A 26,941-nucleotide genomic window follows, 5' to 3' on the forward strand; every position below is an offset into this window, starting at 1 on the left:
AGCAGGAGAAGTAAGGCCTGTCTAACCCTGGAGCAGACAGAAACCCTCCCCTGATTCTCACATTCAGATTCCTCCCCCTGATTTGAAGGAAAAAGCAACCATATGCAAAAGGTGGACAGAAGTAACTCAGAAGGGGATCTCCCAGGGAGCTTTCTGCATGTGTAAAACAGACTAAAGGCAAGCAGAGAAAGCTCAGTGCTGTCCCCTTTGGCCTGACCCTGAAGGCTGTGGTTTCCTCCAGGAGATTATCTCAACCATTGTCCCTCTGATTTTCAAGTCATTTGGAAAACACAGAAAAGCAATCCCTAGAAAATACCTAAAAGCTTAATAAATCTATCGGAAATACTCGCTAATATTCAGTCTGAATCTTTCCCTAATTTTATTCCATTACTCCTACCCTAATTACACCCTTTGGTTTGAGCTAAATAAATTTCTTCCTTACTCGGTGTTTATATCCTTCAGATGTCTGAAGACCACGATCGTGCCAACCACCCAGATCCTCAGACTTCACTAACGTGTGCTGTATGGGATATAAGGAATGATAACACTGTCACCAAGTGTGCTGCACATTCCAGCTTTGTTAGCACCCAGGATCCATAGCCAGGGAGCAGCTCCATTTTGAGTTTTCTAATTCTTTTTTTTCCTTTTGTACCAGGGACTGAACCCAGGAGGGCTTAACCACTGAGCAATATCCCCAGCCTTTTTAAAATTTTTTATTTTGAGACAGGTTCTCATTAAGTTCTTAGGGCCTCAATAAGTTGCTGAGGCTGGCTTGGAACTTGCCATTCTCCTGCCTCAGCCTCCGGAGCTGCTGGAATTACAGGTATGCGCCACCCAAGTTTTCTAATCTGTGACCTTATAAAGGGAAATGTCAATAGGTCAGAGTTGTACACACTGAATTTACAACGGGAAGGAAACAAATCCTCTAAGAGTAATTAATTTGAAATAGTTCAGAAATTTCCATCAATGATGTTTAGTGATTTTTTTTTTTAAAGGCATGGGGCATACCTTAAACAGCTAACAGGATGAATCAATATCAAATTCCCTTTTGATACTGGTTATCACCAATTTTTGGAAGCTCGGAATCCTAATGCCTTGGAGTTGAGCTGATACCAGGAGGTCATTTCATTGCACTTTTCAATCAGCTCAGGGAACACCTGCTGCTGTATGTGGGCCATTGTGAAGCTTTGGCCAACAGGAAACACACTACTTCATCAGAGTGCCCATCCATTTCTGTTAGCAAACTCCAGAAACTGAGAGAGAAACCTCCTCCTGCAACCCCTACCCACAGGCCTGGCCTTCTGTCTATCAGTGCCCTTCTGATCTGGCATCTCAGGGATCACAAGAGCTGACATTATGTAGTGTGATTCTGTGATTATAGGAAAAGTCCCTTTCTTCTTCCCTAGGTGTGACATTCCACCTTTAAATGTGTATAGTTTTAGGTTAAAATATTACATATCCAGGAATCCCCTGCTAAAACTCCAAAAATACGGGAAGGCATAATATCTTAAGCCTCTAATAGTGGGTATGAATTGATTCCTTTAGCAATTTTGGAGTTACACATGGATTCTAATCCTGTCTTTGTAATTTCCTAGCTTTTCAACCACAAGCAAGTTATTTAACCTCTCTGAGCAGGAGGGATTTAAGAAGAAGGTATTTGGGCCTGTAAATTCTTTTTTGGTGGGGGATGGTACTAGGGATTGAACTCAGGGGCACTTGACCACTGAGCCACATCCATAGCCATATTTCACATTTTATTTCGAGACAGGGTCTCATTGAATTGCTTAGCACCTCAATTTTGCTGAGGCTGAACTTGAGTTCCTCAACCTCCTGAGCTGCTGGGATTACAAGTATGCACCACTGCACCCAGCTGGGCCTGTAAATTCTTAAGACAATAATCATCAAACATTAGCCAATTACCTATGAACTTATAGCAAACACATTTTCCTTCTCACTACCTCTACAAGTCTCAGAAAACAGACCTGATTTCTTTAGATAGACTAGTGACTCACTGCTCTAGTCAGTATTGAGGCAGTCAGAGAGCGACAAAAACTCCTGGGGTTTGGATCTAAGAAGTCTAGTCAATAACAATTGAATAATTATATATTTTTAAAAATAACAATGAAATATTTTGATGTTTTTGAAATATTTTGAGCCATCACGCTAGAAATAAGGTCAAAAAGAACCCCTAAGCTGGAGAAGTATTATTCTCCTGGGACCAATCTGAGAACCTTCTAGGAACTTAAATATCAACCTTGGCAGCAGAAATGAAATGTAAGTGGCCACAGCCCTGACCCTGGCTGGGATGGAGGAGCTGCAGTAGGCACATAGCCTTCACCTAGTATTGTGATTTCCTGCACAAAGACAGTGCTGGGGCTCTGGGCCAGGGCTTCCTGAGTGTGTATCAGTCACCTGGGAAAGCCTGTTAAAACCCAGATTGCTGCTACCTGCATGCTAGCGTTCAGTGCAGCACTATTCACAATAGCCAAAGGGTGGAAACAATGTGTGTCCATCAACAGTCAAGTGAATAAACAAGACATGGTGTATCCATAACATGGAACATTATTCAGCCATAAAAAGGAAAGAAGTACTGATTGATGCCACAACATGATTGAACCTTGAGAACATTATGCTGGGTGGACCAAGACAGACACAAAAGGCCGCATATGACCACATATTTATGAAATATTTAAAACAGGAAAATTCTTAGAGACAGAAATCAGATCAGAGGTTATCAGGGGCTGGGAGTTTGGGAGTGTGAGAAATCATTGCTTAATGAATACAGAGTTTCTATTTGGGGTGATGAAAAAAATTTGGCAATAGATAGCAGCGATGGCTACACAACATTGCAAATTCCACTGAATCTTACATGCTTAAAATGGTAAATGCTATGTCACATGTATTTTCTTGCCATTAAAATTTTTTTTTTATCCAAGATTGCTGGGTCTCACCCCCAGAGACTCTGATTTAGTGGATGTGGATGGGGCACAGGAATCTGCATTTCTAACAAATTCCCAGGTGATGCTGATGTTTTGAGAATTTTGAAACCATCTAAGCCTGAAAAGGGGAAATGAAGCAAACCCTTCAAAGTCTCTCCTCACTTTACTCTGCTGATTGGCTGGAAAAGCTCACACTTCTGTGTGATGTCAATACACACTGGAAATAATAAAAGCAGCTGAGTTTGCATTCGTGCTGACTGGAGGCAATAGCTCTGCCCTGTGGTTTTTCTCCTGCTTTTTCTTCTCACTCAGTTCTGAGCCATTGTTGGCCAGTAGAAATGACAATAATTAACACCTACCAGGCACAAGTCCGAATGGGCAGTGACTGAGTGGAGAAGTCATCCTCCAGGCCTTGTTCTCAGAAATCTTGCCCAAATATCCGAACTCACTATGTTAACAGTGAATTTTTTGTTGTTGTTGTTCTTCTAACAGGACTTAGAAAAAGTGCTTGCTTTTTAAAGTTTCAAAAGAGCTTATGTGCCAGCCCTCCTGATATTGATCTGGGCAGGATATTCATACAGGGCATAGAGGATGTAATGCAGATGTCTCATTTGGGATCTGGTTGGGCTCCGGTTGCTCATGTTTCTGGGATTCTCTCTTTTGACATTCCCGGGTTCACCTCAAGTTCACCGGTTTTCTCTATGGTATTATTTAACTTCTTCAAATTTAATGTATTTTTATTCGTGCTCATTTGGGTGTTTTGTATTTCTACATAGGCATGCTTAATTGAGCAGAATGTGCTGGACATTTTCCCTACAGAGGTTACATTGCACGGTTTTTCCACTCAGAAAGAACAGCATCCCCATCCCCAGGGTGGAGTGGCCTGGACTCAATGGCTGACATGTAAATATTCGTGACAACACAGGTGAACCCAGTGCTGGCTGGTGGGACATGGCGTGGCGCTGGTCCTCCCACTGGGCTCAGGGAAGGGGATAGCCTTAACTCAGCAAGCAGACAGCGTTGGTTCCTTTCAATTTGCAGGGCTGTCATGTTTAAATATGAAAATGTTGCTTATAGCCAAATGTTAGTGACAGCAGCCTGTGGCGTCTATCATGGTTTGCACTCTTAACTCCTGCTAAAAATAGGCTTGCTTTCTCTGGAATCCTTCAAGTTCCACATCTGCAGGAAGTTTTTGTTGCTGTCCCTGGCCCTTTTCTTTCTTTCCTGAAGATTACTGTTCTTTGGTTCCACCAGGGCTCTCCTCCCGTGGCCCCTCCTGGGGAGAGCACCATTCAGAGTGATAATAAACACCCCAGGCCCAGACGGTCCCACAAAGGCCTCACGTGGGTTCTCAGTTATTATCACTGCCTGGCCTCTGAAGTCTTTGGTGCAGGGAGAAATGGGACAGCTCTAAGGGGCAGAACCATTTGACCTTCAGAAGTAAAGGACTGAAGGTTGTTGGAACTGATGGGACAGGTTGGGAAGGGAACTGGAGGGCCAGGATTCTGGGTCGAGAACCCACCAGTCTGCACCTCCAAGCAGACAGCCTGTTCCCATCAGTGTTCCAGAATCTCTTTGTTTTGCAGGTATTCAATTCCCTCGCTACAAACAGTAACTATGGAAATGATGCATTTATTTAAAAATTACCAGTGGAACAAATGCTCAACTTTTCTCAGAGCAGGCATTCAATTATCTTTATTAATTCTCTCTCACTCTCCTGCCCATGGGGTGTGTGTGTGTGTGTGTGTGTGTGTGTGAGAGAGAGAGAGAGAGAGAGGAGTACATGGTGGGGCAGGGACATGGGTGTGGGGTTAGACCAAATGAAAATGTTGCTTTAGGTGTATTCAGAACCCACTAGAAGATCATGTCTGGAACAAGACCTGCCTGCCTTTAGATACTCCAAGAACTTTGCAATACACTGGAGTCACTCGCACAGCTTTTGTGTGGTCCCACTCTCAGTATTCTGATCCAGTTACTCTGCAGTGGGCAGGGCCCCTGAGCCCTTGAATGGCAACCGTGTGGCACCTATCAGGGCCTCCCAGCAAAAACCACAGATCGTTGTTTGAATCTCTAATCTGTGTGTCCCTCTGTCCCCCATCCACTGCCCCCTCATTCATCCCCTGCTTTCTTTATGAGCCAGCCCTCTCTGATGTGCCCTCCTCCTCAGGAGCTAGCAAGCATTCTGGTCAAGAAAGTTCTTACAGAAGAGGCTCCTGAGGAAGGAAGACGGGCCAGCTCAGCAGCCCTGCACAGGAGGAGGCCCCAGATCGTCCTGGGCCAAGTGAGTACTGAGGGAAGGGAATAATCCCCCTGTTCCCCTTTTGCTCCTGGCTCCCTGCAAGGACTGACACTTGGCAGGTGCTTGATGGCATTTGTTCAAATGTCTTTTCATATTTTCCACAGTCCACAAGCTATGTATGTGGCAGTGCAGGTAAGAAAAGATAGCTTATAAATGACTTTCTATGAAGTGAGTCCTACTTGAACCCCAACTTGGCTTATGGTAACTGGAAATCTGTATTGACAGTGGGGGAGTTCCTCATAGGACTAGAAATCTTGGTCAAGAATGGGTTAAAGAGTGCCACATGATGGAGAGCTGGGGGTGGGGGTAATTGGGTAACTGCTATAGTTTGGATAAATGTCCCCCAAATGTCCATGTGTTAAAGGCTTTAACTTTAACCCAGAGTGGTGCTATAGGGAGGTGGAGAGACCTGTAGGAGGTGGGACTTAGGTCACTGGGGGCAGGCCTTCAAAGGGGATTGTGGGACCACAGCCTCTCTGGGCACTCCGTTTTGCTTCTTGGACCTTACAGTGAGCTGCTTTGTTCTACCACACTCTTGCCACAGGCCTATAGCATAGGGTCAGTTGACCATGGACAGGAACCTCCAAACTGTGAGCCAAAATAAACCTTTTCTCTTTTATAAGTTTATTATCTCAGGTATTTCATTACAGTAATGGAAAACTGACTTATCATGACCCCATTTCCCAGTCTTAACTTTGTGCTTTTCTCCCAGTTTAGCCCTTCCTTGGGGCCAGTAATAAAGGGGGGAGGGGCGGGTGTTACAAGTCTTCCTCCACCCTGAAACCTCTGTCCTCCTCCTCTTTCTTGGGATTGCTTGTGTCTAATGGAGATAGGCAGCAAGACCACCCCTTTACCCGGGATGCTAACCTCACTACTATTCCAGCCTGGAAACCCCTCAAGGTCAAGCAGTCCTGGAAAATGGACCAATTGCTGATGTATTAAATACTAACTCTGCACAACCAGCAGACTTCAGATAAAGAACCTCTCCTTTGTGCTCCATGGGGGTCCTGCACTTCTCTGCACCTTCCATAGACACCCAATCTTGAGATTTGCTCAGGAGTGGGATGTGCAGCCTGACAGGAAACATCTTGGGGCTTTTCTTGCTGTAAAGAGCTATTATTTTAACATCCAGTCTCCTTCAACAGCTCATGAACACCTCTCTGGAGTGGTGGTCTTCAAGGTGGGCTGGGGTACCTCAGTGGGTACAAAGATATCTGCTGAAGTAAGGGAAGAAAATGTGAGAATGTCTGTAGCTATTGCCAATCATTTCTACTTACATGGGGATTTATAACACACAGATACTAGAACAGTTGTACATGTGTGCAATTTACAAGCAGCTAAATACTGTGGGTATGTGTCAAAATTATTATTTTTTTTACTGGTGAGGTGTGTGACAAAAAAGAAAAGACAACCTGCTGAGATCACAGTCTAACCCCATTGTTACTTGCTGAAAGTAGCAGATTAGGGTATAAATATCTGGGGCAAGAAGGAACATGCTGGACGACAGTGCTCAGGGTTTTCTTTGGTGGTCGGGGTGGGGATGGGATGGGGGGTCGAAGAACAACCAAGAGTGAAGAATGACCCTTGTTTCTGTGTCAGGCTAAGGGGCTTCCCCGATGCCAAATCTAACAGACCACCTGATCTCTCTGCTCAATCGGGCGTGAACTGCTCCTTTTGGGGACCTCTCTTTGGCACTCTTCCCCTTGTTTAAAGCACAGGTCACTATAATTTCTGATGTCACTTGTGTGCTTGTCCTATCTGTCCTTGAGGGAGGGCCTGTCTCTTAGCTCATCTCCTAAAGACCTTGCATGTAGGATGTGATGGAGATTTGTTGGGAAACATAATCAAAGCTTTCATTTTAAAAGAGCTGTCTGCTTCTGTAGCGAGTCCTTGGTGCACTACACAGTGTTAACCTGGCTTTAGATTCCAGAGTTAGCAAAAGCTCAAATCAGCTTTTAAGTTCCCAACCCTATGTCAATCCCTGGAATTACTTTTGCCTAAATATGTTTCTGAAATTAATAATTGTTACGGCTACCGTTTCATTTGAGTGCTATATAAGGTTTTTTTTTTGTATAAAAAAAGGCAGGGAACATTTTAATATCACAGAACTGGGAAAGACATCATCTCAGAAAGAAAAGAATCCTTCCCACGAAAGAACTAGGACCTTACACCTTCACATAAAGTATGCGCAGGGCACCCTCATGTCCCTGTCTTTACATCACCATTTAGGAGCCTCTGAGGTGAAGGGAAGCTACGACACAAGAATTCCAAGCAAATCACTGGCAGTTCCCTTGGATGGTCAAGGAGAGGCAAGCCCTGTTGTGATTAAAATCATGATATAGAAGACGTATGACGTTTGGTTCACCTTCTCCTTCATCTCCCCCTTCATCTCTGTCCATTTCCTCCTTGGTTATTCCTCCTCCCTTCAGGGTCCTTGTCCCATGTCAAAATATCAATCCTTGTAAGGATTTTCCCCTTATATAGCACTCAAAACCCAAGAAAGTAACCTCTAATAGTGGAATTTCATGAGTGGGAAGTTTATCCCTTTCAGCCAAGTACCCCTCAGCATATTCATGATCACGACCAATCCACCTCTCTCTAGAGCCAGCCCTATAAAGAGATGAGCAGTTCTGGCAGCCATTAAGACCCTGGGTTGACACAGGAAATCTCATCCATGGTCAGGGACAAACTCTCTAGAGAATCCCATAAAATGCTGATCTGGTAAACTATACCATTTAAACTAAAGACAAGATTCATCATCAGAAAACGTGATACTTGATTATATTGCATGTCCACAATCCAGAAAACCTCAGTCCCATGTGTACTGCCCCCGTGTTTGCACAAGGTTGCTGAACTACACCTGGTCAGCTCTTTCTGAGCTCATCAGTAACTCATTTTTTCCTACTGCTTGTTCAGTTTCCCAAGTGCTAGCATATGTTTGCTACAATAGGTGCCTGGTGCCAAATGTGTAAGAAAAAGTAGGAGACAAACTCTTAAATGGAAAAAAAATTATATTCATTAACTTAATTTTTTTCTGCAACAATGCCAGCATTTGACATCAGCAGCAAAGCACCAGGGGCCAGCTGGAGGCCCACCAGTGTTCCTTGGGGGCTGGATGATAACAGACCAGAATATTTCATGTTGGGCCTGTCCCAGAAATTCCAGGTGGCCACAGACATGATCCTTTAAGTTACTGTCCACTTCCTGTTGAGCAACAAATTGCCACCAATTGCCTGAAAAGAATCAGGACACATTATCTGAAAATGTTTGTTCTGCTGTGGGTGGGGTATGTAAGGCAGACCGGGAAGTATAGCTGGAGCCCCAAGTCATCTCAATGATTTATAGTGACAACAGGCAGAACATTTAAAACCAGGTGTCCTGGAAAATGTACAGGAGCCCTATCAATAACATCACTTAGAGCATGTCCCTGGGACTGGACTTAAGGTCAAATGCTACCAGTCCCAGTGCCTTCCCACACACCTTCTCATAAAGTATACCCATGTGACTTCCTCCCCAGAATATTCAAAACCCAAGGCCTCTGAGGCTGCCACATGCTAAGCTCCATCACCTGTTCAACGTCCATGGTAGGGGATAACAAGCCCCAATTTGGGCACAATTACAGGCAGCAAATTGAAAGTTGTGGAGCAGAGGCTGGGTCTGGCCTTGGCTTCCCTTCTCAAGTGCACATCCATCAGCCCTACCCAGCCTCCTCTGGACCCGAAGGCAGAAAGCAAGGTGGGAGAGGGAAGACCCTGTGCAGGCACTGCCCCCATCCCCATCACCTGGTCCTGCCAAGTGGGAGCCCTCTCTTTTTGTCCCAGGGATTAATACATGGAGCCCAAATTCTCCACACACATGGAGGCAGTTTGGGACATAGTTGCCCATCAGCTGCCTCACCTACTCTTCCTAATTTCAAGCCTTAAAACTCAGACATCAGAGGCTGAGGCAGGAGGATCCCAAGTTCAAAGCCATCCTCCGCAACTTAGCAAAACCCTAACTGACTTAGCAAGACCCTGTCTCAAAATAAAAATTAAAAAGGGCGGAGGATGTGGCTCAGAGGTTAATCTCCCCTGGGTTCAATCCCTGGCACCAAATACAAAAACAAAACAAAACAAAAAAAATGCAGACATCAAGCGCACTCAGGCAGTAAAGAAAAGAGCTGGCCTTCCTACATAGCTGCACTCTCTTGAGGCCATGTCCCCCCATCACACTGCACACCCACTGTCACTGCCCCAACCTCCCTCTCCTTGACTGCCAGAAAGATATTCTCCTGACTGGTTAAGAATTCTGTCTGTTACACATCATGTCTCAGCGGCTGTGAAAGAGGCTGGGGATGTGTGTGAATGTGTTGTGGGTGTGTGTCCCACAATGATAAGGAGACCACTGAGGTTGTCCCAAAGCACAAGATAAAAACCCTAGACCAGAGCCTTTCAAACTTCGATGTTTCCCCAAAGCCCTAGAGATCTTGTTAAAATGCAGTTCTGCCTCAGGAGGTCAATGGAGCCTGAGATTTTTGCATTCCTAATAGGAGCCCAGGCTGTGTGGGGTGGACAACATTTTGAGCAGCAAGGGGCTATAGACAATTAAGGACAGGGACATCAGCCTACGGCAACTAAGGTCATTATTTTCTGAATCCCAAACCAAGGCACAAACATGGTCTCAGGAAAAACAGGTTTGATTACTAAGTCAGGGAGAGACTGGGAGACCATACCTGGTGCTAAGCTTCCTACCTCCTGAGACCTTCTCAGAGATTGGGGCCGTGGTTCTCAAATTTAGCTTCTGAGGATGCACTGTCCCTAAGCTGGACCAGCTGGACCTACTTCTGCAATCAAACTATTTTTATTTTCTCCCAAACCAGTGGGAGGAATGTTAATGCACCCATTTTGTAAGTATGTTCGTCTCCTATGTACTTCCTCACCTTCAGTTAGAAGACTTCCAGACTGAAGTGTGGCAAGATAATCTCTTGGTAGAAGAATGGCAACTAGCCAAGCCAGAGGCAGTGACTCCTAAGCTCCACCACATGTTGGCCTGTTCTCCTGAACAGCTTCCCTGACCTCAGCCCTGCAGGCCCCACATGGGCCTGTAGAGAGCAAGTCTGGTCTTTAACCCCCTGACACAAGCATCAGCCCTCCTTTGACTTGCTCTATTCCCACTGGTGCATTAAAAAAAAATACTATGATATATAATATGGGAGGGAAAAAGGAGGGACATATACCCAGAGAATACAGGAATCACAAAGGCTGTTTTACACAAGAGAAGTTGGCGGGGGTCGGGGGGCTTTAGATATGGGGGCTAGGCAGGCAGAGAGGTGAGAGGAAGAAGTTGTAGAGGGGGAAAGGACGCTAAACAGGTTCACAGGGGACTCAGACCTGCAGGCACATGAGGCCAGGGAGAAATTCATGGGGCCAGGTGGCCAAAGAATTTTTAGGAACTGGAATGTCATATTTAATTTTTAAGTTTTTCACAATATGGTGATAAAAAGTCCTTTCGCTAACTTGAACCTTAGTAAAAGTTGCTGCACGCACATGCACATACATGTGAGGATTCATACACGTGCCAGAGTCTGGTTTAGAGAATCTAAAATATCAAACTCACAAGCTCCAAAGTGCTGGCACAGTCTGCAGGCCTGGGCCCAGACACCTCACTTCAGGGCCAAGTTGGGGAGTGTTGTTTTACCACATACCTCTAGGGGGCGCCCTGTCAGACATAACATAGTAAAGACCAAAAGAATCTGCCCATTGCCTGTCTTCACCTTTCTTAGTTTCCAAAGGGAAGGAAGCAGGGAGGGGAGATAGGTGATTGGGCAGAGTTGAACTTTGAAATATGAGACCCTACTCCCTTTAGGGCACTCTCTATAAAGGCAGTGGCCAGTTCTCTAGAAAGGATGAAGAGTGAAACAAAATTACATCACAAATTATAGCATGCATAAACAGGAATTAGCCAAATTCAGTAGGAAAGGGCTTATCTCACAGACTGAGGCTGCTGTATCTGCTAACAAGCATTCAAAGATGATAAAGCCAACCAGCAAGTGCCAAAGGAATACTAACAGAAGACCAGAAATAGTCAATCCTGCTTAGACAGCTTGATTATATATTTGTGAACCTGTTGGCTCTTGTTTACGACTTTATATTTCATATATGTATTATAGATGGCAAAAATTACTCCCAGTTCACACAATGGGGATTAAATATGTCAATAATTTGCAGCGTTCTCAAAAAGATTGACACTGTTTTCCAAATGCTGGGCCACTTGAATTCATTTAAGGACCACTGATTTATGAAAACAGACAAGATATATGAAATGGAAAACCTTGGGACATGTGGTCATCACACTACAGCCACAGTGCCTACATCTGCCTGTGGACACAATGTCCCCAACAAGGGATACCCCCCAAATACATACCTGAATTCCAGCCCAGCAAACAGAGAAACTTTCCAATGGCGATCTAGTTTGCTCAATCCAAACTTAATCTCCTTCCCCTCCAGTTTCTTAAAATTATTACAAGGGTTGGAGAAACTCTAGACCCCCAAAGAAGGAGAACTACAGGCACCTTTGGTCTCTGTCTTGCTTTCCCAGAAACTCATGAGGCGATCTCAAGGTACCTCAAGTCTCTGGACAAAGAGATCTGGTGTGGAGACACCAGTCATTGCATCTCTCAGAGCAAACAGGCTTCCTTTATGCCTCTATGGCCCCTTTTTCGGGTTTCTATTACATGGTACTTAAGCTGCTTTTGAGACAGTTTTCCACTGTATTTTAAAAGCCAGTCCTGGCATGTCTGTAAACATCAGTTCATATTCCTGGAATAAATCTTTTTTGTGTTCCATCCTACTACCCACAGGGGTACAGATGGCATGTTTTATGTGGTGGCCACTATTTACAATTCAACCCCATGGAGGCTCATGAGATGCCACAAATGTAGCCCACACAGGAAGACAGCCCCTTGGGCAGAGACGTTTGTCCCAACAGGCCAGGAATGCCAGGAAAAGCCACACCCTGAAAGTACACGGGGTGCCTCTGATGCTGACACACATCCCCCATTCAGGGCCAGTGGGGTCTTGGGCATCCCCAGAAGACGCTCTAGGAGGCAGGCTCTGCCCAAGTGACAATGGGGTGTACATGGCCAGTGGCTGTAGGCAGGGAAAACTGCACACTGAATGCCCCAAATTGACTGTAGAATTTAAAACACCAACAAAGCAAATCCATCCCTACCAAGAAGGCTCACCACATTCATTTGCATGTTCATGGGCATCTGCTAGCTACCTATCAATGTCTCCTTTCTATTCTGATGGACAGCCATTAATCACAGTAGACTTGACCTTGTCAGTACCTCACTGAGGGGACAATGGAAGAGAGGTTTATTTTCAGGGGAGGAGGGAGGGTGGGGAGTAGACTCCCTTTACACTGAAGAATACTCAGGAAGCCGCTGCTGCCTCTGTCTCACACTAAGATAGCATTTGCCGAAAATGTCAACAGATTGCTTCTTGAGTTTGAGCTGTGCAGACATCAAAAGCTTATTTTAACAGGGCATTTTTCTTAAAATTGCTTGGTTGGTTTAGGCATTTAGAATGTCTCTGACTATATGATTTGGATTAAGAGGTTCTTGTTGAGTTTTTCTGGTTTAACATAAATGAGGACATAACTGCAATAGACCCCTTCACATAACCAAACCCTTCAGGACATTAATGTTGTAAAATTTCTTCTTTGTGTGTTGCGTTTTCAGTGCGTTCTTTTTTTCTTTATTTCTTTCCTTTTCTTTTTCTTTCTTTTTTTCTTTCTTCTTCTTTTTTTTTTTTTTTCCTTAACGCAGCTTAGTTGCTATGCAGAGGCTTAGTGCTCCTGCATGGGGATCAGTTCCAGACTTTGGTTTGATTTGAAACAAGCCAAGCAAATTTGCCTGAATGTGATTTCAAAAGGTTTTCCTGTTTTCCTATTTCTCTCATCAGGAGATTGAAGGAAGCTGAGAGGCAAGTCACTATTTGAGTTCCAATAATGCTGGCCTGATTTTCTCAAGTATTTGGTATGATTCAGTAGACACAGCTCGGATGGATGACCCCTGCTCTAAAACCCTGCAGAAGCTCTCCAATCAGGACCAAGTCTTAGGAAGCTAATTTCAAAAGGCAGATGACTTATAATTGCAGATAAAGCTTTTTCTTCCATTTTTACTTTTCTTTCCATCTTTCTTTTTTATTTTCTCCATATCACATTGACTAGATGTGACTCAAAAAGTTAATGGTAATTGCTCTCATCTTAATTTAGCAAAGAGAGAAAGAGAGAGAGAAATGAGTGTAATTTGCAGATCTATGCACAGGTCATTACAGGTGTGTTATATTAGTGTATTCATGAGCCCCCTGGGACAGGCATGCTGTGCTATCCAATAACTTTCTTAATGTGTAATTACACACCATCGAACTATAATTGATTAATTGAAAAGAGAATGTAGGCAGATGTGAGGGCAAGACTTTTGCTGCTCATTAAATGAATATGTCCTTGCTTCTCTTTAATAAGTTAAGTGGAACTACTCAAAAGCAATTAAGTCAGTAGTGAAATTCATTAAATTTTAAGTAATTACTGGTATTAAATTCTGTAATAAAATTCAAGACTTTGCATAGTTCCATTTCAAAAAGAAGAATGATAATTCTATAATGATAATTCTATGGGGCCAATTTAGTAGAATAAGGATTCCAGAGGAAACCTACATCTTGGACTCACTGTAATTCCATGCGAAAATCACCAGGGAGGGAGGGAGGGAGGGAGGGGGAGAGAGAGAGAGAGAAAGAGAGAGAAAGAGAGAGAGGGGAATGAATAGGGGGTTTGGATGCACTAGTGCCATCCTACACCAGCCAGAACAAGTCTCTGTCACTTTAACCTGGGAATGTAATGGTGCTTCCAAAGTCATTTTTTCATTTAAAACCTTAACTGAAATATTTTAGGGAAAATACCTATTTTAAAATCAAATGTCTTGAGTGTTACATTTGATACCTTCTCTAATAGCTACGTTCAAGGTACAAATGAATACAGGGAGTTGAATGCAATTTGGAGAACATTTTTTCCAGGTCCTACTATCACTAGGGAAACAAACCTGGGTTACTAGGGTGGGTGCAGAGATGAAGTGTACCTTAGTTTAGGGATGGGACCACAGATAGTTCCCGAAGCCCATAGGTGGCTTCTCGCACTGTTCATTTTGCCCAAGAACCTGGCTAGTTGAGAAATGTGTCAGAGAGGAACAACTCAGCCATGGTGTACATTCCAGACATTCCTGACAACTCCCTCCACACAGGAGAGACCTTGGAGTACCAGACTGTGGAGAATTGCCAACAGGGAGCACACCGGTATGACTTGAATAATTGATACATTAAATATTTCTTAAGCATCTTCAAAGCCCTTATTAAGATGATTTTATATACAAAATAGTTAAATCATATAACTATGCATATAATTTCGTCATGTAAGTTAAATATATGATAATCTTGGAAAAACTAGGGGTAGAATCCTATAAAAATTTAGTCCATTTTGTTCCTATCCAAGATATCTTGCACCCTGCATAGTAGGCTCTCAATAAAAGCTTGCTGACTAAAAAGGATGGAAGGTCTCCCTGATGTGAATTCTGAGGACAACATAATAATGTGTGGCACTTACATAAAGTCTATTTAATTTATGAGAGCCGTGAAGATTAGAAATGTTAATGTCTTTATAACATTTGCCAGTACATGGAAGGATCACTACCATGCTAAGTGAAATAAGCCAAAGCCTAAAAACCAAAGGTTGAATGTTCTCTCTCATATGTGGATGCTAACACACAACAAGGGGAGGAGGGGAAGAATAGACGTTCAGTGAATTAAACAAAGGAGAAGAAACAGAAGGGAAGGGGTATAGGAATAGGAAAGTAGAATGAATCTGACACAACTTTTCTATGTACATATCTGAATACACCACAGGGAATCTCACCATCACGTACATCCACAAGACTGGGATCCTAATTAGAATAATATATACTCCATGTTTGTATAAATATGTCAAAATAGACTGTACTGTCATGTATAACTAAAAAGAACAAATAAAAAAAATGTTAATGTCTTGGCCAAGAAAAGCTAAAGGGATGGCGATGATGGTAGCTGAGAATGAAGGAGAAGAGACTGCAGATCTCAGGCTTCAGCTCCGACCATCAGTATCCTGATTCGTTCCCACAAGGCTTTCTTACAATAGAAAATGTAAAAATGCATACTCAGGAATTTTGGTCATTTTTGTTTGAACAGTAGATTCAACCACATATATTTTTTTTAAAAAAATCTGTATTTCAAAATCTAAACATAATTTTGTAGGATTAGTTTCACAATCTAAAAGGTAGTCACTGTATTTTCATCATTTGTGTGGCTCACACTTTGATGGAGAGCCAGTCTACTAGATTCAAGGCTATAAGGCTGTTGGGTTCTGGAGGTGCCATTCACATCAATGGGGCCTTCCATACAGCAGCCCTGACTAGACTGCAAGAGTAGGAAGGTATGTGACTCTTACCAATCCCCACAGGAGGAAAGAAGGGCATTTTACATGTATTGTAATTCCTGTTGGGGGAAAAAAAAATCCCAATCCTCACAAACACTGTAATTTTAGAAAGCATAACTAAAGCTAAAACTAAATTAGAAAAAATAGGTGTATTAGGCTCACAAAGAAAAAAGACAGGACAAAGGAAAGACATTAGGTCTCATTTTCTGTTTACATGTTTTCCTGCCATTAAAGGTACCTTATTGCCCTGCAGTTCATTTTAATCTTGAACATGAGACTTTGATAACCTGTGTCTGGGCAGCTCAACTATTTTAAAGAGGAGCCAAATCAAGGGAAATGCTCTTGCATTTGAACAAGTTAACCGAATGACATGTTGCTCACATTATTTCAAACTTTTGTTCCTTTCTTTTTTCTTTTTATGACAATAACTAAGTCCCAAATATATTCCAGACTGAACAAAGGAAAACTGATTCTCATCAGATCAATAATGAGGTACCCAATTAATATATTCTACAACTTATCAGCATATACACAAAGATGGCCAAAAAAAAGTAGGTGCTTGTGTTCACTTCCAAAAGAAAAGTGGAATTTTCCTATTGATAGAGATTCAATTCTTCTTTAAATAGTTTAATTTAGGAACCTCTTTTTCTGATTTGTAGGTTTACAGTTTAAATCACAGTGATCCCTGAATCATTCTAGATCACAAATATTTTTAAACTTCAGTTTTTTTGCTTCTACTTTGATCTTGTTTTTCCTACTGCACACAACTAGTGACTTAATTAAGACTGTTATCCAAAATCTAAATTTACGAGAAAATTGGCTTGAGATGAAATCTCTGCTGGTTATTTATATTAAGACAGTCATAAGAACTTGATGACCAATATTTTTGGACAGTCATTTTGCAGAGTCTCTTTCTTGCCTTTCCATCTGCAAGAGGTCTTTGTCCTCATCACAGTGTGCCTATTCTAAACACCTTCTAGAAGTTTCCCCAGTCCCTCCTCCAATCTGGGAAAGCGTTTCTTGCATAATAGGACTTCCTGGCTCAGGTACCTAATACAGATTCCCTCCAGCCTAAAACACCAAATGTAAAATTAACTGCTTGGCTCTCAGTTTTTAACCATCTGAACACTATCTACCGAGTTAATTCTATTCTTACCACTCACAGAATGATGCCAGCCCAGGCAGTTTTCCACCTGGCCCCCCATGTGCATGATGCTCACCTCTTTCACCATCAGTCCACATCTTCTATTTCCCTAGAATGCCCTTGGGTGACTTTGCCACCCACCCTCCAAGGACCAGTCCAGGTTTCATCTCCTCTGAGGAGTTCTTCCTGATAAATCTGGCCCATCATTTCCTCCCCTTACCGTACTCTTGGAGCACATCCATATTTTAACATGTACTTCTACTCTCTAGTCACCAAATTGTCCTATCTGGCACTTTACCATACACTGGGCTGTATTGTTCATATAAGTAGAATTGTTTGTAAACTCCTTATGAGAAGAATTCACATTTATACTTAGTTTGCACTGTAACTGAAATTTCAAGCACAGCATGGGGTGAGAGTAGACACCCAACAAATGCATGTCGACTTCAAAATCTAGGTCACACACACACCCCCTCTCACCACCTACTCTTATGTTAATTCTATTTTTTGAGATGTGTGCTTGACACTAAATACCCAGACTTTTTTTTTAAGGTTTAAATCTTTATAGACATTGCATTACATTATAGAACATAATTTCCATGCAGGGTATACAAAAGAATAAATTAGAGCTATAAGAAACTACTCAGAACAAATAAACCAGGGAGAATATATCCCACGAGAAGGTATTTTTTTGGAGACTGGCTGTCTCCATTGATGCAGCTCAATTTTCAACTTGGCTGATTTGATGACAGTCAGAACACTGTTTGAAAATCAAAATGCATGAAGGCTAAGGAAAAATGAAAATACAAATTTGATTTTCCATGTTATTTATTTTTATATATTCATGTATAAACATCAAATTAGTATAGAAAAAATACTCCATAAATGTTTGAGATGAGTTAAATGCCATAGACTCATAAACACTTTAGTTACACTTTAGTTTATTTTCATTTTCCCTTATATACATATCCACGTTTCTACATAGGATATGCAAATTTGCCTTCATATATTGTATGTGTATGTATATGTGTGTATGTATATATGTACATATACATATATAACACATATCTATGTATACATATATATACGCAATGATGTTGCACATTTTCAAAATTCAAGCTATCTGGTAAATATATAAATATTCCTCTAAGCCAAAAATGGTGTTCAATTCTCTGGGAATGTCTTACACATTTATCGCACAATTTGGAAATCAAAGGCATCAGTGATTGAAATGGCCATATGATGGAGGCCAGTAAATATTTCATACATCTTAATAATCTGGACACTTTCCATGTGAAGTCCTCCTAGCACATGCTCAATATTTAATATTGCCTCCCTTCCTATCTCAGGCTTAGCCACTTAAAAAAGTTTAAGTGATTTTTTTTTCTCTCCCTGTTCACACAGAGAAGAATATAGCATGTCCTGCTACAGTGTCAGAATCAGAATAAGAACTGAATTTTCCATTGAAAGGACACCAAACCCTATTTAGATTGGAACACCAAAAAATATCAGAGGATTTCACACAATGAAATCTGAGGTCCAAGTTTACCTATGCTACAATCTGACGTCCTAAATGTAGATTATTAAATTCTGAAATGTAGGAAATCACTGATGTATACTTTGTCTCTTCTGTGTCTTGGGAACTTGTCCAAAGTATACTGGTGGTGGTGGCGGTGGTAGTGATGAGGGAAAACTGCATGGCACCCTAATGCTATCTACGGCTTTTTCCATTAAGACAGACAAGAGATCATTGCACCTCTTCCAATGTGTTTTCATGAATTTTCAAGAGAAACGCTGATGATATGCAACCCCCAAAAGAATATTAAGTAATTTTCTACATAATTAAGGCAAAAAATATTGTTTACTATTTTAAAACTGGTTTAGCTGGCATATACCTTAACTGGCTCAACATTTCACTTGCAAGAATGAACAAAGCTAACCTATTAGTTCCACTGATGGTAAAGCATCCAGCAGTAAAATGCTCAGCCGGGATAATCAGAGGCCAACCCCCACCAACTCCACCTTATCAGTGGCAGACACAATACAGAACCAAATTTTAAAATCCAGAACCAGTTTATACCTGGACAAGAACCAAGGAGACAGGTTATTGCATGGACTCATTGGACAAATAATTATTGAGTATCTATCTCCATAGTTCACTGAATCTACATCACCACTGATTGCAAAGATGCCATTATTTTAATACCACTAGGGAGAAAGCACTGACAACTAACCAAAGACAGGTCATCAATTATAATATGTGACTCCCATTTCTGAGCTGTTAAGATGTTAGGGGCAGAGGCATATCCTAGAATCCATGAAAAATGGTGTTAGCCAAGCACAGTTCTCAGGGGTCCTATAGTGAACAAGATGGACAAAGCCTCTGCCTCCCTGAGCTCTCAGTCAAGGGGCTGTCTGGAATAAAGGAGAATGGGAGGAGTCCTCTGGAAAGAGGTCTCAGTTTCTGGTCATATGTAATAGGGAATTGGAGGTGGAGGGAAGAGGCTCAGGAAAACCTGATGCTTTGGACCAAAAGAGAATGAAGTGCACAAGAAATATAAATGGGAAAGGCATTTGAACCCAAAGTGCAATGAGAAAAAAGCATTATTTTAAAGATTCTGTTTTCCTGGACCTGCTCATTTGCAGCTTAATCATGGGCTTCTATCTTCAAACTCTCCCTAAGGAGTCCCCGCCATCACCCCCACATCACCATTTCCCATTTCCTGCCTCCCTCACTACCTCAAGACATTCTTGTAAACTCCAAAGATTTTTTTACTTTTTCCACCGAGAGAATTTCATTAGGTTGTTCTTCTAACCATAAACCAAACACACAACTGAATATGATTAATTTTTGCTGGTTGTTTTATTGATAATTGATATCCTATCTAATTTCCTGGTTTTGTTAGATATATGACCTATAGTTTCTCCTGAAAACCATCAGAAGTGAATTCTCTTTGGTATTTTAGATAATTATTTAGTTCTAGCTATTAAAATGATGAGGGAGAGTGTGACTGACACCTGATTCCCATATGCTACTTTATGGCCAGAAGTCTCCAAGGAAATAGATCCATTGACCATGAGGAATATAACCTACCAACTCAACATAGTTCAAGACGTGTAAAACTGACCTTACCATGAAAAAAAAGTATCAAAATCTTCAAAAAGAAACTTAGTACCTATCTATGGCCATCTGAATTTTAAAATGCACTCAAATGCTTATATCACGTTAAAATATTTTTTCTAAAGTCCACAGTTGTTCTGTTAATGACAGGAGTCTACATAATTAAAAAATATATGTACTTCCATTCTGTTCCCGACAATTCATTATGCATTGAGAATTCCCAAACACTGACATGACTTTTTGAATAAACTTGCCCTTCCTAACATTCCCCAGAGATGTTCTTCCTGGCCTCAGAAGACTACCAAAGAATTGTTACACTGAATTGACTTCTTAATTCCTTCATCTCACAGCCTCTCTGGCCCTAGGATGGAAAAATTTATAAGACCTGGTCCCTATCCTGAGAAGGCAGCAGTATGGACTGGCCTGAGCATAGAACTGGTTATGTGGTCATAGAGATGTGGGTCAAACCTCAGCTCTGAACCTATTCAATGAACCCCTCCCCACCGCCCAGGGCAAGGAATGTCTGGGCATTTTATTTTTCCCATCTATAAAGTGAAAACAACAATATCTACTTAGCAAAGATATGGAGAGAGAGCAAGGGTCTAAAAGGCGGGCTCTATAAAAACCAAGCATAGTCCAGCATAGTGGGGCACACCTATAATTCCAGCAACTCAGGAGGCTGAGGAAGGATGATCAAAAGTTCAAGGCCAGCCTCACCAACTTATTGAGACTCTTAGGAATTTAGCAAAATCCTGTTTCAAAATAAAAAATAAAAAGATGGGATGTAGCTCAGGCTTGGTTGAAATTTTATGTACATATTTAAAAATATATTAAAAATGTCAAATAAAAAATATTATATAGTCATAGAAAAAAAAAGATGGGATGTAGCTCAGTGGTAAAGCAACCCTGGGTACAATCTCCACTACTGTAAATAAATAAATAAATAACATTGTTAGGTAAACCACCAAGGGCAGTTCCTTGCCTCCTTCCCAACATGCTATCAGAGGCACCTTCATTTACTACTGCAGATATTTCCCTGTATAAATTATACTTTTTCTTTGCTTCGCATTTATTTTCTTAGTTAAATATTTATGAAATTAACAATTTTACTATTAAAATGATTGGGCAGGATGAAAAGGTCTTGGATCATGTAATGCACACTCCTTGAGAGTTTTTATATATATAAAAAATTTAGCTACACATAGATTTAGTTTTATATATACATATACATACATGTATATGTATATATGTAAATTACTTGCATAATGCACTTTTGTCCCCCTCATTATCCACATGAAAATTTTGTGGCTTTTGCAAGCACGTGCATACGTAAAACTCTCAGACAGGGCTGGGGCTGGAGCTCAGTGGCAGAGCTCTTGCCTCGCAGGTGTGAGGCACTATTTTTGATCCTCAGCACCACATAAAAATAAATACAATAAAGGCATTCTGTCCATCTACAACTACAAAGAAAAAAATTAAAAAAAAAAAAACAAAAAAAACTTTCAGACAATCTAGGAAATTTGACCAATTGGTAGTCTATGAAGTGTTTGAAAGCAAGCAATCTTGGAAGAATCGAAATCATAGCAACACTTATTTATTAATTGCCAATTGTTTGCCAAATACTTTTCCAAGCACCTTGTGGGAATTCATTCATTTAGTTCTCACACCAACCTTAGCAGATTGGTACTGTTGTCTTCATTTTATAGTTGCTGACACCGACAGAGATTTAGTAACTTGCTCAAGGCCAAAGCCAGTAGGTAAGCTGTAGAGATTCCTAAATCTGAACAAAACTGTCTGGCACAACAATCCAAATTCTTCACCACAACACCATACCATTTTTTTTTTTAGATTCTTCTTCCAAATATATTCAGACTTTGCAATATTTCACAAACCAGTTAACATTTTCTATGCAGCCAACAGGAATCTTTAGTTCCTTGGACACAACAGGCAAGTAGATAAATTGTCAAGGGTTCTCTGAAGTTCTTTTACCTAAATTATAATACTGCACTTGGACTTTGGAAAGATTACATCTAAACCAATTGGGAAAAGACTTGAGTTAGAGAATAAAGACAGGTGCTGCCAGCATTTGCCTCAAGGTCTTGTTTTCTTTAATGCATCCTTCTCACTCTGTTTTAATAGTAATAAGACTACTGTTTATGGAGCTTTTACATGTTCCAGGAATGCTTAGTGCTTTACATCTGTGATCTGGATTACTCCTCAAAACAACCCTTCGAGGTGGGTAGGTTCTGTATTCATGCTTATTGATTAATGAAGACATGGAGGCTCGGGGAAGGTTAGAAACCAGCCTGGATTGCACAGCTGGTGTATCTGAAAAACAGGGATTAAGACTCCTGCTCTTATTCATTAGCCCCAGTGTCTCCCACACTTCTGAGAACTACTGTGACATACTGTGTGAGAAGCCAGAATGAAAAACAAACCATTATGCCTTGGACCTTTTTTGGACAATTGAAAAATTCCCCCATGCCCTGGCAAAGGGAACCTACTGGGAAACAGAAGGTTCCTCCCCTCTAAACAGCCCCTATATCAGAGCAGAAACTGCTAGCCCAGCTGGCTCCTCCCCCAGCTGAGAGTTAAAATACAATTCACATAGGTGGCAGGAGAAAGGAGATGGTCCTCTATGGCCCAGAGGCTCATTGTACAGGAAAAGAGAAAGAACCTCGCCACAAGATATGGTAGAAATGGGAGCCAAGAGGTTGGAGAGAGAGAGAGAGAGAGAGAGAGAGAGAGAGAGAGAGAGAGAGAGAGAGAAAAGCAGCAGACACAGCTGGAAAACAAGGTGAAGCAACAGCACAGGTGGCAGCAGAGGCAGTGAGGGCCATCCACCCCCTCCACTTGTTGAGACTTCTAGAAGGTCTTGCTAGAGAGCACAACTGTACCACACCCAATGGAGCTGCCCTTTGCTTCGTTCAACATTGCTTCTTTAATTTCCAGAAAGTTTTATTTTTCTAAAAAATAGTTCAGAAAGAAATGGGAACCTAGGAATAGCCCCACACTAAAGAAACCAGGATGTTGGGGTCGGGGGAGGTGAGATAGGTCAACTCTCTCTAGACAGCAACCAGTCCCTGGGTTTTCTGGGTCATTCTCCACCTTTGGAGTTGTTACAATTACTGTTTCAGGAAACTGGTACACAGTACACTACTCATGCATACATCATGTGATGTTTTATTTGATGTGATGTGAGTTCCAGTGTGTTGCCACGAATTTTAACTTTCAGTGTCCCTGCTGCTTGGTTATAACATCAGAGAAACAGTCTGTAAACGGTAGTTGAGCTAGGGCAGAAATCTGGCTTTGGTTAGAACAATAGTATTAAGGAGAGGGTCTTTGGTCAATTGCACCTATTTTGAAAAGCCTACTAAGATTCAAATGAAATATGGCAGATTCTATTACCTTTTGATGGCTCTTATTGTATTTCTATGATCTAGCAGGAAAGTGGTAGCAATGGCTAGTCTATGACAGAAATCCAGAATTTCCCTCATTGCTGTGATAAGGCTTACATGTACTGAAAGGCTGGGTTGGGCTGCAGAGACATAATCTTATTTTTAAATAAATACATTTAGAATCAGAGGCCTGAAAGCAAATAATATTCAAGTGACAACTGGCACTGTCGTGTATCTTTCACCTCTAGGAGTTTTTAAACTTGGTCTGATTGCCCAAGCCTTACAAAGTTGTGCTGAGCAGGGAGTCATTTGTTTTATGTGTGCATAATTCCAAAGCTCCAATTCTCAATTCAATCAGTATTAATGGAGTCTTGTAGCCAAGGAAGAAGGGTGCTAAAGTCTTTACCAAAAAAAAAGACAAAACACCAAAAAAGAAGCATATATGCTTCATAATAGTTCTGCAAAAAAAAAGGGGGGGGGGTGGATAGATAGGACAAGATTAGTCTTGAATTGATCATTGTTAAAGCTAAATGAAAGGAACATGAGGGTACATTATATGACTCTCACTACTCTAATTTTATATACATTAGAAACTTCCCATAATAATTTTTTTTGGGGGTACCAGTGATTGAACTCAGGGGAACTCAACCACTGAGTCACATCCCCAACCCTATTTTGTATTTTTTTTAGAGATAGGGTCTCACTGAGTTGTTTAGCGCCTCGCTAAGTTGCTAAGGCTGGCTTTGAACTCACAATCCTCCTACCTCAGCCTCCCAAGCTGCTCCCATAATAATCCACAGAAGTCATTTCCATGAAACAGAATGGCTAAAATCCAGACCCGATATGATCGTGTTGCTTATTGAGACCCCTGCATAGGGCCCTGCCTGCCTGCCCACCCTTTTGCCTTCAGGAACTCTACACCCAGCCAACTGAGATTCTAAGCAGGGTGCAGGGTCCCCGGCCTGCACTGCTCATCTCCCTGCCTTCACCTTTGCTACGTACCTCTGCTTGGAACACTCCTCTGACAGTCCACTCCAACTTTCAAAGCCTGACCCCTATAAGGCCTAGCTCAAGGGTATCTTTCCTTCAGTCTTCCATGATTGCACCAGGAAATACTCTCATCCTCCTTTGTACTCCAGAACTTTGCTAGGACTCTTTTGGGTCACAGCTCACTATGTGATGATGACAATCATGACTATAAAAAGAATCATTAATAGCAGCTATGATGTCGTGAGTTCTTACTATACACCAGGCACTTTAAACATGCCATCGCTTTCAATCTTTACAATAGCCTCTAAATTTATTGCCTTTTATGATTACATTTTACGGATGAAAATCTGAAGCTCAGAGAGGACTAAGAGGTAAAACAGGTATCCAATACAATGTCAGAAATATCATGGTCAATTTTAAGCCTTTGTGCCTATGACCCTTAGCTACAGAGTCTAATTAGGGTAAACTTTTAACTTTTTGACTTGAGAGCCCATATGTTTGATACCTATAATTCTATATATGCATTATTCTTCCTAAGCACCTTCTGGGAAGGGACTGTCTTTTTCTATTTGGCCTATCCAATGTCTTGTGCATAGAAGATGCTCAGGAAAGCCCTGTTAACTGAACACTATGTTTTTCTACTGCAAAAGGACTACAGGAAACTCTTAAAAAATCACCTGCCTGCCTGCCTGCACAGGGAAATGAGATAGGAAAATCAGTCCCAGAAGAACAACCTAAGCTCTCTCCTTCCCATCATCTCTGTTCACAAGGCCACAAAACTAAAATAGTTTTCATCTTCTCCCTCCACTGGCATTGTAAGTGACCAGAAAGAATTCTTTCCCATTCTATTTTTGTTTAGCCTGCCAGCTGTGGGCTCCCTCCCCCTCCCTCAGCAAAACCCTCATCCCTAACAGCCTGAGGAAAAGCCATAGGGATTCAGACTTTGTCTAGGCGATGACTCAGGAATCTAAAACTGAGGAAGACAAGCTAATTTTTACCCCTGAGTTTCCTTTCTCTGATTCCCCCTTTCAGGACTTTCTAAACCTGGGTTCTTTCCAACTAAATAATATTACTTCAGTTGCTGCTATTCTGTGGTTATATTTTTGTCCCCCGTCCCGAATACAATGATGTTCTCTGAGGCCTAGTCATAAGAAAATTTGGGAATAGTCCCTGTTGTCTTTATTTCCCTCTTCAAAACCTTTCAGCATCCCTTTTCTTCTAGATCTAAGTTTTTCTCCCCCAAGGACCAGGCATATGCCCTGTTTCTGCTAGGTGTTACTCCCAGCCAGTTTTCAAGAACCGAGAAAGAACTGGCTGATGAGAAGGTGTGAACTCACCATACGCTTCAGGAACTCCTCCTGCTCTGGCTGGTAACCCAAGCCCACCAGTGACATGAGCGATTTATTAGGGGAAAGGAGAAGCTTTCCAGTCCCAAAATAATGAAGCGAAAATAATAAAAGTGACCCCCGACAATGGAGTTGGAATTAGAGGTAAGGGCTAGCCACCCATGGCTGGTCCCAAATGTTCCCTCTTCTGTGACCTTGTAAGCCATGTTGCTATAGTGTTAACACGATGCAAATTTCCTACATGTTCTTCTACTGAAAGTTATCTTCTTTGATCATAAATTTGGAAATGCCAGCAGAATACCTTGTGTGTGTGTGTGTGTGTGTGCGCACGCACACACACCCACCCACACCCACACCTATCTATGAAGAGGTAGGTGGTCACACCAAAATGTGGTACATCTCATAGCAATTATTTTATCCAATATCACTCATCTCGATAGCCTTGAACTTCCATGATTAATAAAAAGCATAAGGAAACGACTGTATAATCACCAACTAAAGAATCTTAGCCATCAAGCTAAATATCTAATCATCTGTGTTGTACATTAAGTGTGAAGGCACATATCACAGTTTGGGTTTTAAATGGAAAAATCAATGCCCTACAGGAAATCTACAGTTGCACAGCAGATTTTCTTATCAGCCAGTGCTTTCTTTGTCAGTACCTTCTAATGATACAGAGTTGTATATTCCAGGCATCGATTTTTACTTTGCTTTTGTTTAGACTTAATATTTCTCCCTCTTCCAAGAAGCAGAGGCTGGAGGGGAAGGGCAGAGACATTGAACAGTCAATAATAAAGTCCAGGTACTGTCCCGTCTACCTGTCCAGGGTGCTGTCTATCAGTGCCCATGGCCCAGAGGACTAGCCTGCCAGCCATGTGCTCCTGATCCTCTGGGAGCCTAGCAAAAACCTGTGCCCTCAATGTTTTCTCCCACACTTTGCTAACTAGCTGCTGCTCTGGCTTCAGTGAACCATGCAAGAAGCAGGCAAAACCCTTAAGCTAAAAAAGCACTTTGGAGTAGAGCTTGCTGTCTTCTCTGACAGATTCTTTAAAAATCTGCTCTATGCTGCACTAAGAAAACTCCAAGGACTTCCTATTTCTCTCTCAAGAATGAACAAGTCTTTTTCATATAGAAGCATAACTTCTCAGGACTTCATAACAGCCAAGGACCATCACTTTCTTGCAGCTGAAAAAAAAAATGAAAT

At 41.6% G+C, this 26,941-nt stretch overlaps 1 protein-coding gene across 4 annotated transcripts in view; it reads right to left on the minus strand.

Annotated features, from left to right (window-relative positions):
- Sobp (sine oculis binding protein homolog) overlaps positions 1-26,941 on the minus strand; it is a 160,306-nt gene that overhangs the window by 39,534 nt on the left and 93,831 nt on the right. The gene's annotated exons all lie outside the window — the stretch shown is intronic.

Source organism: Marmota monax, unplaced genomic scaffold, assembly GCF_021218885.2.
Source record: "Marmota monax isolate L192 unplaced genomic scaffold, Marmota_monax_Labrador192_F-V1.1 WCK01_AAM20220418_F8-fsc00013, whole genome shotgun sequence".
Taxonomy (NCBI): domain Eukaryota; kingdom Metazoa; phylum Chordata; class Mammalia; order Rodentia; family Sciuridae; genus Marmota; species Marmota monax.